Source organism: Felis catus, chromosome A3, assembly GCF_018350175.1.
Source record: "Felis catus isolate Fca126 chromosome A3, F.catus_Fca126_mat1.0, whole genome shotgun sequence".
Taxonomy (NCBI): domain Eukaryota; kingdom Metazoa; phylum Chordata; class Mammalia; order Carnivora; family Felidae; genus Felis; species Felis catus.
Window position 1 is genome coordinate 13,704,315 of NC_058370.1, and position 20,267 is coordinate 13,724,581.

A 20,267-nucleotide genomic window follows, 5' to 3' on the forward strand; every position below is an offset into this window, starting at 1 on the left:
TTCCTCCCCCACTCATACTGTGTGTCTCTGTCTCTCAAAAATAAACAATAAAAAAAATTTTTAACTAAATAATCTTGTTAAAAAATACAGAGGACCAATTTAAACAATGTCATAAGAATATACTCAAAATGTGGACAATAGGAAGCTACAGGGAAAAAGTGTAATAAACTCAAAGGAAAAAAGAGATGGAGAGGTAACCTGTATTTAAAGCAACTTAAGTAACAACCAAACTGCAGTGTGTGAGTCTCATTTGGATTCGATTCAAACAAATAAAGAAGGGAAAGAACTAGAAAATTACATAGTGACTGTATATTTAGAGCTACTAAGAAATATTATAATTTTTCTGGATGTAATAATGGTATTGTGGTGGGGCACCTGGGTGGTTCAGTGGTTAAGCGTCCGACTTCGGCTCAGGTCACGATCTCAGTTTGTGAGTTCGAGCCCTGCATCAGGCTCTGTGCTGACAGCTCAGAGCCTGGAGCCTGTTTTGGATTCTGTGTCTCCCTCTCTCTCTGCCCCTCCCCTACTCGCATTCTGTCTCTCAAAAATAAACATTAAAAAAAAAGTTTTTAATAATGGTATTGTGGTTATGTTTTTGTTTTTTCTGAAAGTCCTTATCTTTTAGAGATACCTAGGGAAATCGTATGATGTCTGATATTTGCTTCAAAATATGGAGGAGGGGCACCTGGTTGGCTCAGTTGATTAAGCCTCCAAATTTGGCTCAGGTGGTAATCTCATAGTTCCTGGGTTTGAGCCCCACATCAGGCTCTGTGCTGACAGCTCAGAGCCTGGAGCCTGCTTTGGATTCTGTGTCTCCCTCTCTCTCTGCACCTCCCTAGCTCACACTCTTTCTCACTCTCTCTCAAAAATAAATAAATGTTAAAAAATAATTTTTTTTAATACCAAAGTAATATGGGCAAAGGGAGTAAATGAAGATATAGATGAAACAACATTGGTAATAACTGGTAATTAGTGAACTTGAGTGATGAGTCATGGGGACCAATATACTACTCTACTCTTTAGGTTTGAAATTTGCCCAAAATAGAAGAAAAAAGTAGTACTGCTGCAAAAGGATCAAGAAAACAATAACCTAGGGGAGCCCGGGAGGCTCAGTCGATTGAGCACCCTACTCCTGATTTCGGCTTGGGTCATGATCCCAGGCTCAGTGTGGAGCCTGCTTGAGATTCTCTCTCCTTCTGCCCCTCTCCCCCATTCACATGTGCTAAAATTAAAAAAAAAATTTTTTTTAATTAAAAAAAAAACAGTAACTTAAATTGGAGGTAAGCATCAGTAGAAAATGCTCATATTATAAGAGACTTTTACCCAATTATATCTGTATCTCTCTCAAAACCTCTCCCTCAAACAAAGATAATAGATTTCTGGGTCTTTGGGTCGAAAAGAACTCATATGTATTCTTTTAAATTTGAACGTAGTTATTATTAAAAGTTTTAAGTTGAAACTATTACCTAAAACCACCAGGTCTGTTTGGGATCATGAAAAAGTTCTGGAAATGCCGATGACAATGGTTGTACACATAACCAATATACTTAATACCACTGAATTGTACATTAAAAATGGTAAATTTTATATATATTTTACCACAATAAAGATATGTCTAGGGGCGTCTGGGTGGCTCAGTGGTTAAGCATCTGACTTCAGATCAGGTCATGATCTCACAGTTCCTGAGTTCAAGCCCCGCATCGGGCTTTGTGCTGACAGCTCAGAGCCTGGAACCTGCTTCGGATTGTGTCTCCCTCTCTCTCTCTGTTCCTCCCCCAATCGCTCTTTCTCTCTCTCTCTCTCTCAAAAGTAAAGATTAAAACAATTTTTTAAAATAAAGATATGTCTAAACATATTAGGTATATTACATACACAATGTATATTAAAAAGTGTAGGGGCACCTGAGTGGCTCAGTTGGTTAAGCCTCCAACTTCGGCTCGGGTCGTAATCTCATAGTTCATGGGTTCAAGCCCCACATCGAGCTCTGTGCTGACAGCTCGGAGCCTGGAGCCTGCTTTGGATTCTGTGTCTCCCTCTCTCTCTCTGCCCCTCCCCAGCTCACACTCTGTGTGTATGTGTCTCTCTCTCTCTCTCTCAAAAATAAATATAAATTTTTTTTTTAACGTTTATTTATTTTTGAGACAGAGACAGAGAGCATGAACAGGGGAGGGTCAGAGAAAGAAAGAGGGAGACACAGAATCTGAAACAGGCTCCAGGCTCCGAGCTGTCAGCACAGAACCCGACACAGGGCTCGAACCCACAGACCGCGAGATCATGACCTGAGCCGAAGTAGGACACTTAACCGACTGAGCCACCCAGGCGCCCCTCTCAAAAATAAATAAACATTAAAAAAAAAAAAAAAAGCATAACTTCATCTTGTACAAAAATATACAAGATGAGCTACAAAGAACGTAATGAAGAATACTGGAGGGGCGCCTAGGTGGCTCAGTCAGAGGAGTATGCGACTCTTGATCTCAGGGTCATGAGTTTGAGCCCCACCTTGGGTGTAGAGATTACTTAAATAGTTATATAAATAAGCTTAAAAAAAAAAAGAATACTGGAGGGGCGCCTAGGTGGCTCTTTCGGTTACATCCGACTTAGGCTCAGGTCAGGATCTTGTGGTTCATGAGTTCGAGCCCCACTCAGACTCTGTGCTAACAGCTTGGAACCTGGTGCCTGCTTCAGATTCTGTGTCTCCTTCTCTCTCTGTCCCTCTCCCACATGCTCTCTCTCTCTCTCTCTCTCAAAAAATAAACATTAAAAAAAAATTTTAAATATATGAAATTTATTTTATTAAACTTATTTTATTCTATGGAAATAATCTGTAAAAAACCAATAACCTCCCCCTAAAAAATATATTTTATTAAATAAGGAAACACAAATGCCCTTCAAACATTTGGTGGGGAGAAGAACATTTAAAATCCTTCCTAATATTGGAGATGCAAATTGAAATTATAATAAAATGTACACAAGAAAATTCACTACAGCACTCTCTGCTGATACACGGCAACATAATGAAAACAAACTGTGTCCATCAAAAATAAACTGGTTAAATAAATGAATAAAATGAAAATATGCTAAAAAAAAAAAAAGGAGTCAAATCTGTATGTACTGATACGAAACCATTTTCAAAATACATAAATGTAACAAGGTACAAAGCCCAATGTTTTTCATATGCTACAATGTGTTGCATAGATAAATAGATCATGAAGATGATTACAAAGACATATATATGTTTGTAAATATACACAAAAACAAATGGTAACAAGTGATTGCCTGAAGAAACTAGGAAACAAAAGAAAATGGGAGGGAAACCCCACCTCATTACAGTCTTAAAGAGTGTGAATTTTTGTTAGCCATGTACACGTATTACCAATTTTTTTTAACAATAAGAAAAAATGTTTTTAAATATAGGGAAAGGGATGCCTGAGTGGCTTAATCGGGTAAGTGTCCGACTTGATTTCAGCTCAGGTCACGATCTCATGGTTCCTGAGATCAAGCCCCCCACCCCCAAGCACGGAGGCTACTTGGGATTCTCTCCCTCTCTCTCTGTCCCTCCCCTACATGGGCCCACGCTCTACCTCAAAAATAAACACAAACTTTTAAGAAATAAAAAAATAATAATAAAAAATAGGGAAAGGGCAGGGCATTAAGTATGCTCAGATGTTTCCAGAAGGTTAAATCAATGCCCAAGATTACCCAACAAAAGTTCCTAAAGGCAATTCCCTTACTTTCTAGTAAGACTTTACTGTTTTGCTTTTGACTGGTCTGTAAAACAAGTAACACACTTTTCAACCCTATGTTGAGCTCTGAGTATCTGATTCAGGAATGAAGTCTTGAAAGACTGCCAGTCTGTCGTATCAACCTGATACGGTTTGCTGTTCATCTTCAACTAAAAGGCCATATTTCAGAACACATAGCAACATAAAGGGGTTAATGCTTGCTTCCAACCTTCAGAAGTCCATCACAGACTCCAAGAGCCACCCAAAATAGCCTGAGCAATGGTTCAAGTATACAAGTGACTGTAAATGAGGCAAGAACAGCACTCGGCACACGGGGCAGGGGAACTCCTCCTCCCCTTTCACCCTCCTGAAATGAGTGTTTTCCCCATCTAGTTGATAGCACATGATTTCTTCTACTTTTCTACCGGAGGTGATTCCACCGCTCTCACGCAGAGAGAAAACGCGTACATACCAAAGTTCTTCATGTTCAACAGTCTGCAGTTCCATTTGTAACAAACATTAATACAATTTTAAAGTAAGTAAATAATCTCACTAACTGAACCGATCTCCCAGGAATTCATTTAAATCCTGCCCTGGATTACTCCAGCCTCAAGCAATCTCTCCTTCTTCCTCTGAACTCCAAAAGCAATTATTTGTACAGTTTATTTGGCAATTAATCCTGCATTGCCTTGTTAAACCTCTTTCATTATTCTCTGAAATGTTATTTAAATCTTCTCTAGTTATCTAACTTTCATGTTTATTTCTCATATCCCCAAACAGACTATAAATTTGAGAGGAAGAGATAAGACCTTATATTGTTTTGTATACACAAAGAACATGGAGTAGCTGGTGCACAGTAAATACAAAGATATTTGTTGATTTAAAAAAATGAAGAGTTACATTAAGAAAACGTTGAAAGCCACGCCAACTAAGAAGCTTCAAGCCAGAGGTGAAAGACCAACGTACTATTTTGTTTTACCGATTGCTGAAGCAATATGGAGTGGTAAAAAGGGCACGGTCTCTGAAATCAAGGAGACCTCTTTTTGGATCCTCTACAGCTTGAGAACCTGTGAACTTAACCTGTAAATTTCAATTCCTTCACCTCTAAAATAAGGACAATAACAGCCACCTATAGAAAGCTTTAGGATCATTAAAAGAGAGTTTATACAAAGCTACAGGATTCCTTACTTCAGAGATTCTTGAATTGTTTTTCATCTGTGAAATCAGAATATGTCATGCTATTTTCAGTATCCCATAGCTTAATTGGCAGTTTTACATTTCCTTACCTAGTACTATATAAAATTATGCATTGTACAACCTGAACTTGACTAAATTTGGTGACAGCTGGCAGCATCCTCAACAAAGGCTAGCTTTACCTCCTTCCTCCCTCACACCCATTCACACCTATCGTATGAATAGTAGACAACTCATTCGGCAGTAAAAATGGATATACCAACAAATCTACTCAAAGTGCTCAGCTCTTAGGCACATAGTATATGCTCAATAAATAGGAACCACTGCTATTGCTTCTCTGAATTCATTCCACAAAGATCTGAGTGCCTACTATGTACCTGCCACCATTCTGGGTGCTAAGAATATAAGAGTAAACAAAATAATTCCCAGTCCTCACAGTGTTTATGTTCTATCAGTACATATACTTTCTATGGCACACAAAAATAAAGGTAAAAAATCAAAACTAAGTCAACAGATTGTCCCAAATATTGAAAAAGCTAAGCAATCCAAGAAAGATACTAAAATGCAACCAAACTCAAAGTCTTGGAAGCAAAACAGGGCATCCAAGCATTTCTGCTCTAAATAAAGGTTTGGGGAAAAGAAGAACCAGGAACAAATACTGAATTAAAAACAAAAAAGAAAAAAGAAAAATTAGAGAAGAGGAAAAAGGACAAGAAAGGGAGACATAACATCATCTCTAGTTTCCAAAAATAAAACATACATTAGATTTGAAAGTGGAATAATAATTTGGGTTATTTGTGAAATACAGTCCAGGAGACAGCAAATCAGGTCTATAAAAATCATCTTATAAATAAATGTGTTAACAAATCATTCTTCCCAAGCTTGTAGTTAAAGATGTGCAGTTAGTTGTAGTTAAAGGTCTGAACATGAGACTCTTTTAAATAAAAACAGAAAGAATATTGATATAAAATAAGGCTCCCAGGAAATCTCACACAAATAAAAGTAAAGGGAAAGAGGATGGATATGCACAATTGACATTAGCAAGCAGCAACAGTTAAAACTAAGTCTGAAAAACTAGTTTAAAAAATAAGAACTCAAAGCACAGATGTCTATTGCCATTTAATAAAGCGGCAAAGAATCCCTACAATCTTTAGAATGAAAAGGCACTATAATAACACTTTGCATTAAATTACAATACAATGTTATATTCATAAAGGACACATACTTGTGTGTATGTTATGTTGTCTCCCCCAAAGCATAAAAACTCCTTTCTGGGCCGGGGCCTTTCTTTCTCATATTTTTAACTCCGAAAATACTTTACACAGATCGAGTAAGAAATTAATATTAAAAGCCTTGGGGCACCTGGGTGGCTCAATTGGTTGAGCATCGGGGACTCCTGATTTCGGCTCAAGTCATGATCTCATAATTTGTGAGATGGAGTCCCACATGGGGCTCTGTGCTGCCAGTGCAGAGTCTACTTGAGATTCTCTCTCTCCCTCTCTCCCTTCTCCCTCTTCCCCCTCCAGGCACATGTGTGCGCTCATGATCTCTCTCAAAATAAATAAACTTTAAAAAAAAGGTCTCAGGGCATCTGGGTGGCTCAGTCAACAAAGCATGGAACTCTTCATCTAGAGGTCATGAGTTCAAGCCCCACATAGGGCATGAAGCTTACTTAAAAAGAAAAAAGAGAAAAAAAAAAAAGTCTTTGGGGCACCTGGGTGGCTCACTCAGTTAAGTGTCTGACTTTAGCTCGGGTCATGATCTCGTGGTTCGTGGGTCCAAGCCCCACATCAGGCTCTGTGCTGACAGCTTAGAGCCTGGAGCCTGCTTTCAATTCTGTATCTCCCTCTCTCTGCTCCTCCCCCACTCATGCTCGCTCTCTCTCTCGTTCTCTCTCTCAAAAAAAAACATTAAATTTAATAATTTTAAGAATAAAAAATAATAATAAAAATTTTTAAAGTCTTCATATGGCTGTAAAATTCAAGAAAATAGATAGCATCCTATGGAAACAAAAAGTATTTAATGTTTTTTTTTAGACTTAAAATAACTGAGGGAAATTAAAACAATTCATCCTCAAAAGATGCCAACACATCAAAGTAAGCTAAATTAGGCATTTACTTTAAGGTTGTCTCATACCTTGTTCTCAGGCTTGAGAAGTGTACCATTAATCAACATTAACTGAATGTCCACAATGTTACTAGTAGTTCAGCATCATCCTCTAAAAGGATGTTCAGTAATGTGACTCTCAATTTTGGGAGGTTGTGAGTTTAAGCCCTACATGGGGTATAGAGATTATTTAAATAAAACATTTTAAAAATTTTAATAATAAATAGATTTTAACAAGAAACAGATGCTCACATTATCTAGTTAGGGAGACTAATACCAGTGAAACAATTTGTTATATATGGCTTGTGGTGGGTACCAAGGGCCAAGCTGGGCAAAAGAGACTAGAAGCTTGGTAAAACAAAAAATAATAATCACAGGTTCAAATGAACAGGAAAAACACATAATAAAAGAGCCAGAAATGAACCTTGGATAGTTTGACAAGAAAAATGAAACCGAAGGTTTCTTGTTGTTCAAGCCAAAAGCTTCTGAGTCACCCTCCTTCTCTCTTGCCCCGCCCCACCCCACCTTACTCGACATCCCCCTCCATTGAATCCATCACAAAATTCTGTTGGCTCTACCTTCAAAATACATACAAAATCCAACCACTTCTTATCACCTCCACTGCCACCACATAGGTCTAAACCAACATTATCTCCTTCCTGGATTACAGTAATAGCGTTCTAATAAGTCTCCCTGATTCCTGCCCTCTTAAGGCCACTTTTCATAAAGCAGCTGGAGGGATCTCTTTAAAGCCTGATTCAGTTTATTTGCTCTCTGCTAAAACCCTCCAGTGGAGAAGGGGTATGTGTCTACATATACAAGCACAAAGAAAAATGAGTGGAAAGACAGACACACAAAATCTTCAATAGTGCAGAATGAAGTTTACTAGTAATTGCGCTTTGATTTATTTTCTCCTTTGTACTCCTGTTTGCCACATGAACATGAATTACTTTTTAACAAAAAAAAAAATGAAATGCTTTAATTAGAAGGGGAAAAAATGGTCAGAAGATATTTCTGAAACAACGAAAAAAAAAAAAAAAAAACCTGCAGTGGTTCCCTAGCATGCTCAAAGTAAAAGCTGAAAACATGGGGCGCCTGGGTGGCGCAGTCGGTTAAGCGTCCAACTTCAGCCAGGTCACGATCTCGCAGTCCGTGAGTTTGAGCCCCGCGTCAGGCTCTGGGCTGATGGCTCAGAGCCTGGAGCCTGTTTCCGATTCTGTGTCTCCCTCTCTCTCTGCCCCTCCCCCGTTCATGCTCTGTCTCTCTCTGTCCCAAAAATAAATAAACGTTGAAAAAAAAAAAATAAGTTTAAAAAAAAAAAAAAAGCTGAAAACATTACAGCCACCACTGTCACCTCACAGATTCCTTCTCTTACTACTTACTGCTCTAGTCACGTGCTCAGGCAGGCTGGTCCCCTTACTGTTCTTCAAACACACTAAAAATGCTCCTACCAAAGGGCCTTTGCACTGGCTGTTCCCTTGGCACAGAACCCTCCCCACTCCCCAATATTCACAAAGCTTATTTCCTGGACACTTTGTTCAAATGCTACTTTCTCAGGAAGGTTACCATGACTACCCACCTAAAGCGTTAATCTCCCAACACACATACATACCACTTTCCAGTCTCCTTATGAGGCTTTTCTTTCCATAGTCTTTCTGGTCACTGGTAAATCCCTAATATCTAGAGAAGAGCCAGACACATGGCAAGCACTCAGTAAATCTCCGTAAAATAAATTAAAACATGGAGGCAGATGAGAGTTAAAGGACCCGGGACAGTGGGAGGATACATGTTTCAGGGGTCAGAGACAAAAGTAAATCCATCTGATAGGAGCAGAGAACACCTGGAGCGAAGAAGCCTTCCACAGGTAAAAAAGAAATTTGGTGAACAGTGATCAACTAGAAGAAGTGAGAGACCTGAAGGACAGGAGGTTGACAAAGACAAAAAAGGCTATGAGTCAGAAGAAAATTTAGGCCAAGAGGAAAGGGATAAAATAGTTGGAGACAAAAAGGGCTAAGAAGAGCAAAGGCATAAAGGGGACGGGAGAAGAGTTACAGGTACAGAAGTCAAGAAGGAAGAGACTGTACCAGGGAGAAGCAAGAAACCACAGGGAAGGGGTGGAGGCTGTTGTTATGTCACAATGGTGTTGTTCAAACTGAAGACAGTCCTGAAAAAGATACACGTTATATGCCTTTATTTCCAAAATGACTTATGGGTGTTAAAACGCACAAAGATACGTATGTATTATCTGCTGTATCACTTTGAACATTCAAATTCCTCACTGCAGAAATGCATAAGGCTTCAAAAGGTTGGGGGCATTTGAAATCAGAATTTTTTTAATTTCATTCCTTAAAACCACTGGTAGACAACTGCCACAAAAGAGATGAAGCAAGGGAGAAGTGGGTGATCCAACCCTTTTTTTTAAAGTTTATTTATTTTGCGAGAGAGAGCGCGTGCGAGCAAGAGAGAGGGAGGGAGGGAGGAACAGGTAGAGAGGGAGAAAGAGAATCCCAAGCAGGCTCCGAGCTATCAGCACACAACCCAACACAGGGCTCGATCTCACAAACCCTGAGATCATGACCTGAGCGGAAATCAAGAGTCAGATGGTTAACCGACTGGGCCACCTAGGTGCCCCGAACCTTTTTGTAACCTACTCCTCATGGTTCTGCTCTGCCAGTTTACAGTTTCCTCACTAGGAAAACAGTATAATAGGGTGCCTTCGAATTTGAAATCGCCAAACTGCAACACAATTATCAGCTTTAATATAAAAATCTACTGACCCTTTGAAACATTAACAGGAATCTGAAATAGAGGTTAAAACAGGTCTTGAATCCACACCAAATTAATATTGAGCTTATGCAAATCTTTTAATTGTTTTTTTTTTATTTCATTTACTTATTTTAAGTAGGCTCCATGCCCAACGTGGGGATTAAACTCATAACCTTGAGATCAAGAATCACACGCTCTACTGAGTCAGCCAGGCACTCCCAAGCTTCCGCAAATCTTTATTTTAATGTTCTGAGCACTCTTCAGTACAGTAAAAATGCTACTAAATATTTAGACAGCAATGTAACTAAAATAATGACTTTATAGGTCTATATTCTCAGAGGAATAATGAATCTACTGAATTTAAAAAACCAAAATTCATTTTTTTAAAGTTTTTATTTATCTATTCTGAGAGGGGGGTGAAGGGCAGGGAGAGAGGAAAAGAGAGAATCCCAAGCAGGCTCCGCACTGTTGGCACAGAGCACAACTGGGACTGGATCTCATGGATCTGTGAGCTCACGACCTGAGCCGAAATCAAGAGCTGGATGCTCAACTGACTAAGCCACCCAGGCATCCCCAAAATTCATTTAAAACAGGAATTTTGGAATCAAAAGGAATCTAAAGATTTTTAAATAACTCTGCAAGTTCAGTGTTAGGACCACAGATGAAACAAACACACAGTACCGCAGATGTGTGAATTTATGCACTCGTCACTAAAAGCTGGCCAGGTACCATTTTATCACTGATAGAGGAGCTGCAAATTCCACTCAGAGCACAAGTGCTGTTGCACTGAATCCAGCAGTATAAGCATGCCTGCGTGTTATTATGAAGAATCGTGGAAAATTTCACAGGCTGACATCCAGAACGTCTGCGGTTCTTTTTCATATTTCTTCCTGCAAAGCAGTTATTAGAGCAGTGGCTGTTTTATATTTTTAAGCTGGAAATTTCCACTGTTTTTTTAAACTAGGCTTCTTAAATGTAAATTGCAAAATATTCCAAAATTCTAGCGTGACAGAAAGAATAATTCAGACAGAAAAGAATTAAAATATAGATCTTCAAATTTGGGTGAGGGGACTGGTAAGCAAACTGAGAGGTCATTTTTTTTTTTTTCAAGAAAGGGAAAAGAAAGTGTCCAGGGAGATACTAAGGCAATTTAAAGTTCCAATAATTTAATATAAATAACTGTGATAAATAACACACTGTAAGCTGGTATTTTTTCATTAGCTTGTAGTAGAGGCATTCAAAAGCCAATCTAATCAGTGGAACAGTTAAACATAAAAACCATAGAAAGAGAAAACAGTATAATACAGCTTGATAAGAACAGAATACACTCTACACTAATACAAGTAACACTGGGTCTTTCAATAAGGGTTAAGGAGGGAAGAAGAATGACAAACCCACACAGCTAAGATTCAGTTTTTACACAGGTCTTCAGAACTTCATTAGGATTATACCAGACCAATATTCGGTGTTTTTAATCTTCATCTACAATAATAAATCAGGAAATAGACAAAGCCTTATTGTTTCAGTTTTATTAAAGAGGTAAAACGACACATCAGGCTCCAGGCTATTTAAAATGAAAAATAACTTTTAATAGTTAAATGTTATAGAAAATTTACTATGTTTAAGAACTGATATGTTCTAGGTTAACAGTCTTATTTCCTTCCATTTACATGAGTTAAGAAATGGGGTTATAATACATTTTTGCATAACTATCATTCAAGCGTTAAAGCACCTGTTATTCCTCCAAAATACACATGTGACCAAGAACTTGAACATTAGTACAAAGACACTGCTGATCACCAATAAAGATCTGTACTAGCAAAGACTGAGAGAAAATACTTGTAAAATGTATCTAATAAAGATGTATATCCAGAATATACATTTAAAAAAAAGAAACCTTTGGGGCATCAGGTTGGCTCAGTCGTTAAGCATCCGACTTCGGCTGAGGTCATGATCTCACAGTTGACAAGTTTGAGTACCACATCAGGTAAGCTTGAGCCCTGCTTCAGGTGAGCTCCAGCCCCACTTCAGGTAAAACACAAGCCCTGCTTCCCTCCCTCTCCCTCTCTCCCTCTCTCTCTGCCCCTCACTCACTTGCATCCCCCACCCCCCACCCCTCATAGGATTCTCTCTCTCTCTCTCTCTCTCTCTCTCTCTCTCTAAACAAACATTAAAAAAATTTTTAATTATTCACAAACAACATGATTAACTATGTATACAATCCTAAGCAAACTACATAAAAACTACTAAAATATAAGTCTAGCACAGTTACAAAAAATACAAAATACAAAAGTTAGTCATATTTCTATATGCTAACAAATCACTGGAAAATTGAAATTTTTTAAATACTGTATGTACAATCACATTTTAAAATACGGGACTCAGTGATAAATTTGACAAGATCTATATGCTGCTAACTACAAAATACTAAGAGAAATTAAATACCTAAATAAATGGAGAGATCTAGAACATGTTCATGGAACAGAAGACACAACATTTTTAAGAAATCAATTCTTCCCAAATTGATCAACTGATTTAGTGCAATCACAATCAAAACACAACAGAAATTTTGCAGATGATTCTAACAACCATATGGAAATGCAAAGGGCCTAGAATAACCAAAACAAAGGGAAAGGGGAAGACAAAGATTTATCCTATCTCATTTCAAGACAAGGGTTAAGACAGACAGATAAACTGACCTGCATATATTTGATTGATTTTCAACAAAGGTGCCAAGTCAATGCAATAGCAAACGTATAATCTTTTCAACAAATGGTGCTGGGAAAGTTCAATAGCCATACATTGGGGCACCTGGGCAGCTCAGTCAGTTGAGCATCCAACTTTGACTCGGGTCATGATCTCACAGTTCATGGGTTGAACCCCCGCAGCTGACAGCTCAGAGCCTAGAGCCCGATTCAGATTCTGTGTCTCCCTCTCTCTCTGCCCCTCCCCTGCTTGTGTTCGGTCTCTCTCTCTCTCTTAAAAATAAACATTAAAAAAAATTTTTTTTAAAAAATGAACCTCAACTCTTATCTCACCATATACAAAAATTAACTCAAATGGTCATAGACCCAAATTCAAGGGCTAAAACCATAAAACTTCTAGGGAGCACCTAGGTGGCTCAGTGGGTTAAGCATCCACATCCAAGTCTTGGTTTTGGTTCAGGCCATGATCTCACAACTTGCAGGTTGGAACCCGAGTCAGGAGCCTGTTTGGGATTCTGTTTCCCTTTCTCTCTGCCTCTACCCCACTCACACTCTCTATGTCTCTCTTTCAAAAATAAACAAACAATTAGGGGAGCCTGGGTGGCTCAGTTGGGTGAGCTTCCAACTTCAGCTCAGGTCATGATCTCACAGTTCATGGGTTCGACCCCCACGTTGGACTGTGTGCTGACAGCTCACAGCCTGAAGCCTGCTTCGGATTCTGTCTCTCTGCCCCTCCCCCACTGTGTATTTGTCTCTCAAAAATAAATAAATATTTTAAAAAATAAAATAAACAAATAAACATTTTAAAAAATCTTTAAGGGGTGCCTGAGTAGCTCAGTCGGTTAAGCATCCAACTTCAGCTCAGGTCATGATCTCATGGTTTGTCGGTTCGAGCCCTGGGCTCTATGCTGACAGCTGAGACCCTGGAGCCTGCTTCAGATTCTGTGTCTCCCTCTCTCTCTCTGCCCCTCCCCCACTCGCACTCTGTGTCTCTCATCTCTCTTTCTCTCTCTCTCAAAAATAAACATTTTAAACAAAATTTTTAATCTTTAAAACTTCTAGAAAGCATATGAAAAAAATATGAATGACCTTCGGCTGGGCTAGGATTTCTTAAATGCAACAGAGAGGTATCGACTATAAAAGAAAACACATTAAAAAAAAAAAATCAGTAAGTTGAATTCCAATAACATTAAAAACTTTTGCTCTTCCAAAAACAGTTACGAAAATGAAACAGCAGACCAGTCTCAAGTTAAACATTTCTAAAACATATATCCAAAAAAGATCTGTATCTAAAGAACTCTTACACCTCCGTATGATAACTCAACTTAAAAATGGGCAAAAAATATGAATAGATACTTCACCTAAATAAGTACATGAAAATATGCTCAACATCATGAGTCATTAAGGAAACTCACATTGAAGCCACAATGAGATACCACTAATATACCCACTAGAATGGCTAACATTAAAAAGACTGACCATATTGGGGTACCTGGCTGGCTCGGTAGGTACAGCAGGAGACTCCTGATCTCGGTGTTGTGACTTGGAGTCCCATGTTGGGTGTAGAGATTACTTAAAAATAAAAATTAAAAAATCAGGGGCGCTTGGGTGGTTCAGTTAGTTGAGCACCCGGCTCTTGATTTTGGCTTGGGTCATGATCCCAGGGTTGTGAGGTCGGGCTCAGTGCTGAGCATGGAGCCTGCCTGGGATTCTCTCTCTCTCCCTTTGCCCCTCTCCCCCACTCATGTGTGCTCTCTGTCTCTCTAAAATAAATACAACGAGGGGCGCCTGGGTGGCTCAGTCGGTTAAGCGTCCGACTTCGGCTCAGGTCATGATCTCAGTTCATGAGTTCGAGCCCCGCGTCGGGATCTGTGCTGACAGCTCAGAGCCTGGAGCCTGTTTCAGATTCTGTGTCTCCCTCTCTCTCTGCCCCTTCCCTGCTCATGCTGTGTCTCTCTGTGTCTCAAAAATAAATAAACATTAAAAAAAATTTTTTTAAATAAAATAAATACAACGAAAAAAATTTTAATAAATAAAATTTAAATTTTTTTTAAAGCTTAAAAAATAAAAAGACTGACCATACCAAGTGTTGATGAGACTGTAGAATAACCAAAACTATCATACCCTGCTAGAAGAAATGTAAGATGGTACAACTGCTTTGAGAAACAAGTGGCAGTTTCTTAAAATTCTGAAGCATTGGGATGCATGGGTGGCTCAGTCAGTTAAGTGTCCGACTTCAGTTCAGGTCATGATCTCATGGTTCATGAGTTTGAGCCCCAAATCAGGCTCTCTGATGTTAGCACAGAGCCTGCTTCAGATCCTATCACCCCTCTCTCTTTGACTCTGTCAAAAATAAATTTTACAAAAACATTTTTTAAAAAAGTTTAAAGGTTAAAAATACACTTAGTATATAACTCAGCCATTCCATTCCTACATATTTACAAGAGAAATAAAAGCCTATGTATGTCCTCACAAATCCTTGCAAACAAAATGTCATAGAAGCTCTACTTTTAATAACCAAAAACTGAACATAACCCAAATGCTCATCAACAGATGAATAAATAAACTGAAATACACCTAATGCAAGGCAATAGTACTAAGCAATAAAAAATAGAACGACTGATAATATGAGGGCTAGCTGGCTGACTCAGTCGGTAGAGCATAAAACTCTTGATCTCAGGGCTCTAAATTTGAGCCCCACGTTGGGTGTAGAGACCACTTAAAAATAAAACCTTTAAAAAATATACTGATATATGTAACAACATGCACGAATCTCAAAATAACTATACAGTACTAAGTGAAAGAAACCAGTTCCCCTTGAAAAAAAGTACATGGTACTTTTGACTTTCTGCTCAGATGCGGCAAAGGTGCAACTGTTTTCTGTCATCCCAAACCCAGGTTCATCAGCCACCTCCATCATGTCGCCTAAGTTCAACCCTAATGAGATCAAATTCATATACCTGAGGTGTACCAGTGAGGAAGTCAGTGCCTCGTCTGAACGGAGATCAAGATCAGTCCTCTGGACCCATCTCCCAAAAAAGGTTGGTAATGACACCACAAAAACAAATGGTGACTGGAAAGATATGAGGATTAGGTGAAACTGACCATTCAGGCCCAGAATGAAATGGTACCTTCCGCCTCTTCCCTGACTATCAAACCCCTCAAGGAATTGCCGAGACAGAAAAAAGTAGAAAAACAGTGAGTGGCCTATTCCCTGTTAAGCACAGCAGGAATCACTTTTGATGAGACTATCAACACTGCCTGACAGATGAGGCACAGATCTTTAGCCACAGAAACTCCCTAGAACCATTAAAGAGATCCTGGGGACTAACCCAGTCTATGGGCTGCAATGTTAATGGCCACCACCCTCATGGCATCATAGATGACATCAATAGTGGAGCAGTGGAATGCCCAGCTAGTTAAGAACTACAAAGGAAGGGGCGTCCAGGTGGCTCAGTCAGTTGGGCGTCTGACTCTGGATTTCGGCTCAGGTCACAATCTCATAGTTCCTGGGATGGAGCCCCGAGTGCCGTCAGCACAGAGCCTGCTTGGAATTCTCTCCCTCCGTCCCTCTCTGCACCTCACCCACTTACAGGCATGCACTCTTTCTCTCTCTCTCAAAATAAATAAATAAACTTAAAAAAAAAAAAACTACAAAGGGAAATATTTCAGTAAAGGATCATCTGACAACGAAAGGGGGAAAAAGTACACAGCAAAGAATTCCATTTATATAAATTCCCAAAAAGGTAAACTAATCTTCAGTGACTTAAGGCTGATCAGCAATCACCTGAAGATGGGAAGGGATAGATTATAAAGAGATACAGGGATATGTCCACTAGAGCTAACAGATATTTCCATTACCGTAACTGTGGTGACAGATTCACAGGTTGACCTCTAGGTCAAAACTCAAATTATACACTTTAAGCATATGTAATTATCTGAATGTCAATTATACCTCAATAAAGGTAAAAAAAGAAAAAAGTAACCTATAGTGACAGAAGGCCAAACAATGGTTCACTGAATACTCCAAAACCTAGAAAAGGACTAAATACAAATGGACAAGATACTACTTTCTAGGGTGATGGAAATGTTCTGCACCTTGATTGTGGTTGGTAGTAACACAACAGTTTACATGTGTCAAAACAAACAACACGCTTAAAATGGTTCAATTTTAGTGTAAGTAAATTATACCTCAAAATAGATTTCTACAAATTAAAAAAAAAAAAAAAGCATACCCAGAGGCGCCTGGGTAGCTCAGTTGGTTAAATGTCAGATTTAGGCTCAGGTCATGAATTCATAATCTGTGAATTCGAGCCCCATGTCAGGCTCTGTGCTGACAGCTCAGAGCCTGGAGCCTGCTTCGGATTCTGTGTGTGTGTGTGTGTGTCTCTCTCTGCTCCTCCTCTGCTCCCGCTCACACTCTGTCTCTCTCTCTCTCTGTCTCTTTCTCAACAATAAACACTAAAAAATTTTAACAAAAAAACAGAGTTACCTGAGTGGCTCAGTCAGTTAAGCGTCTGACTTCAGCTCAGGTCACAATCTCACAGTTCACAAGTTTGAGCCCCGCGTCAGGCTCTGTGCTGACAGCTCAGAGCCTGAAGCCTGCTTCGCATTCTGGGTCTCCCTCTCTCTCTGCTTCTCCCCTGCTCACACTCTCTGTCTCTTTCTCTCTCTCTCTCTCTCTCAAAAATAAATAAACATTAAAAAAATTTTTTTTTAATTTATAAAAACTTGTAACACACACCCACAAATGTTAAATAGGTACATTTACATTTCAAACATCTTTAAACACATTAAACAGAATATATAGTTACAACATATTGTAGTTTACCACCTCATTAAACTATGCTAACAGTTTGATATCCTGACATTTTTCTATTTTACATTTTTTTAATTTTTACATTTGATTTTTGTTATAAAAGAAAAGGAAAGCATAAAAGCATTAAAAGAAACACACGAGATAGGGAAAACAAGCACTTCCATACAGCACTTGCTACAACCTCTACAACAGGAAGCCACTTGGAATACCTGTAAAACTTAAAGTCATACCCTTTAATACTCTAGCATTCTACTGCCAGAAATTTTTATATGCTTTACAACAAAACATGGGACAAAGAAATACGTATGAGGATATTCACTTACAGCTGTTTGTAATAATATAAAACTGGATAAATTATGATATATCCACTACACAGCGGAATGCTGTGTAACCATTAGAAAGAACTTAGTAGTTATAAATACAGACCTGAAACCTCTCCCCAAGATCATTTAAAAAATATACACAATCCAGAAGAGGGCTCCTGAGTGCCAATTGCAGAAGTGTGTTTGTTTTATGAAAATTTATAGGCCTGTACTTACGCATTTTCCTGAATGTATGCTACACTTTATTATACTTTACCCAAAAATGTAGGAGAAATTCACTGAACTTAAAAGCTTTTAAGCATATGCATTTATGTATGTATCTAGAGTTAATGACTCTACAGTTAACAAGAACTCTGAGCAGGGGATAGGGAGGTGGCTGGGAAACGCCTGAGGAAGGATGCCTTACTTTGCACTGTATACATACCCTCTGGTCCCTTTTGAAGTTGTCCCATGTGCACCTGTTACATATATCAAAAAATATTTTTGAACTGACACCATTTACAACTATATCTCTGTATGAGTTGGGATTTTCATAATACAGAAAATAAACTAGAAGCAGAGGTGGATTTAGATCCATAATAGTTGTTAAGAACCCAATTTCAAATTTTATATTCATCACAGCAATTTCATTTTCACTGCCTTTACAACCAGCAAACAGTTTAAATTTCAACTTAGAAAATAAGTTTTAATAAAATCGCATTTTCTATTTCGAATAGGGTTTTGAATAAGACTTCAGTGGAAGGGAAAAAAAGAGCTCTGCAGTACAAAAGACAGTTAAATGAGATAATGGACATTAAACACCCAAAACTGTCCAGGCATATTAGCTTGGATAAATGCTAGCTTTTAGCTTTTACACCTAAGAATATGAATCAGAACACAGGAGAGATAATTTTTAGTAGGGTAAGACCAGGGAAGGCAGAACAAGAGAAACTTAATAGCAGCTAAAGTATAAGACACACAGAAATAAGATGATGCTGGAAATGTAGATTAGAATCAGATTATGAAAGGCTTTGGGAACTCCATGGGAAGGAGTTTAGTTTCATAATCTTAGACAATGAACAATAGATTTCATGCCTTCAAGCAGTCAAGCGACTTGGGATGGGATAAGTTTTTAAAAGATAAATAAGAGGGGAAACCTGGCTGGTTCAGTTGGTTGAGCATGCGACTCGATCTCAGGCTCATGAGTTCAAGCCCCATGTTGTATGCGGAGCCTACTTTTAATTAAATACATACATACATACATACACACACACACAGACAGACAGATAGATAAATACCAAAAAGAAAGATAAATAAGAAGTGCACCTGGCTGACTCAGTCAGTGCAGCATGTGACTCTAGATCTCAGGGTCATGAGTTAGAACCCCACATTGGGAGTAGAGATTATTTAAAAAAAAAAAAAAAGAAAAGAAAAGATAGGGGGTTCTCAGTTCCTGGGTTTGAGCCCCACATCAGGCTCTGTGCTGACAGCTCAGAGCCTGGGGCCTGCTTCAGATTCTGTATCTTTCTCTCTCTGCCCCTCCCCTGCTCACACTGTTTCTCTCTCTCTCTCTCTCTCTCTCTCTCTCTCTCTCAAAAATAAATAAATAAATAAATAAATACACACACACACACACACACACACACACACACACACACACACACACACACAATGGAGAGACATCCATAACTATCTGCACAGAATATCCTCTAATAGCAGTTGCCTTTGGGAAGGAGAGTAGCTACAAAAACCAAAGACCTGGGGGACCATGATCCTTACTTTTTCAAGATATGTATATACACACACACACACACACGCACACACACACACACCTTTTTGTAATGTTTAAACTCTACCATGTTTATGCCCTTTTAGTTTAAATAATGTGTGTATATATATATATATATATATACACACACACAATTTTTTTATTGTACTAAGCACTACATATTAAAAGATGTGGGAAAGAGAGATCAAAAACAGCAATTAATTCCGTTTAGATCTACTCCATCTCCTCCAAGAAGTTTTCCCTAACAATTCTAGTTGAAAATGACCTTTTCTTCCTCTGAACTTCTGAGCCACTTATTTATGTTGTTGCAACTATGTTTTTTCAGTTATACTTATTTCTCAACTAGATTATAAGCTCCTAGATCACAAAGGGATTTTAATGCCTACAATGCTTAGCATAATTCTTTGAAGAACCGTGGTACTGAATAAAAACATTTGAACAACTCACAGAAGGACGGTCCAGTCTTAGGACATCTGGGAAGTATGAATCCTAAGGCCCGGACAGGATTAATCTGGGACAACTCTGTAAGGAAGACATAGGTCCTTAGGACTAAGACTCTAATTTTATCTCAATTTCCAGATAGAAAAGCTGACCTGAGAGTTAGAACTTTAGAAACTTTCATATCCAAATGCCAAGCATTGGGGGAGGGGACACCTAAAATGAATATAATCGAAAAAATAATAGATGACTTTAGAAGCTTATTAAAAAAAAATGATGCCCACTTCAAAAATAGACCATCTGATTGAATCTGCCCTACCAATCAATAAATGCAGACTCCTATGCATGTGAAGAGATAATTAAGATTCATATCAGAAAATAAGAACTGTATTTTCAGTTGTGGTGGTCTGGGAAATTTACTTAAAT

At 38.5% G+C, this 20,267-nt stretch overlaps 1 protein-coding gene across 11 annotated transcripts in view; it reads right to left on the reverse strand.

Annotated features, from left to right (window-relative positions):
- The window catches only part of NCOA3 (nuclear receptor coactivator 3), a 138,384-nt gene that overhangs the window by 110,096 nt on the left and 8,021 nt on the right, over positions 1-20,267 (reverse strand). The window contains exon 2 of one of the 11 annotated variants that reach the window (XM_019826389.3): positions 19,851-19,925. The exons of the other annotated variants lie outside the window; for them this stretch is intronic. The gene's annotated coding sequence lies outside the window, so the exon portion shown is untranslated. The remainder of the gene's footprint in view (positions 1-19,850; positions 19,926-20,267) is intronic. 11 annotated transcript variants of the gene reach the window in all.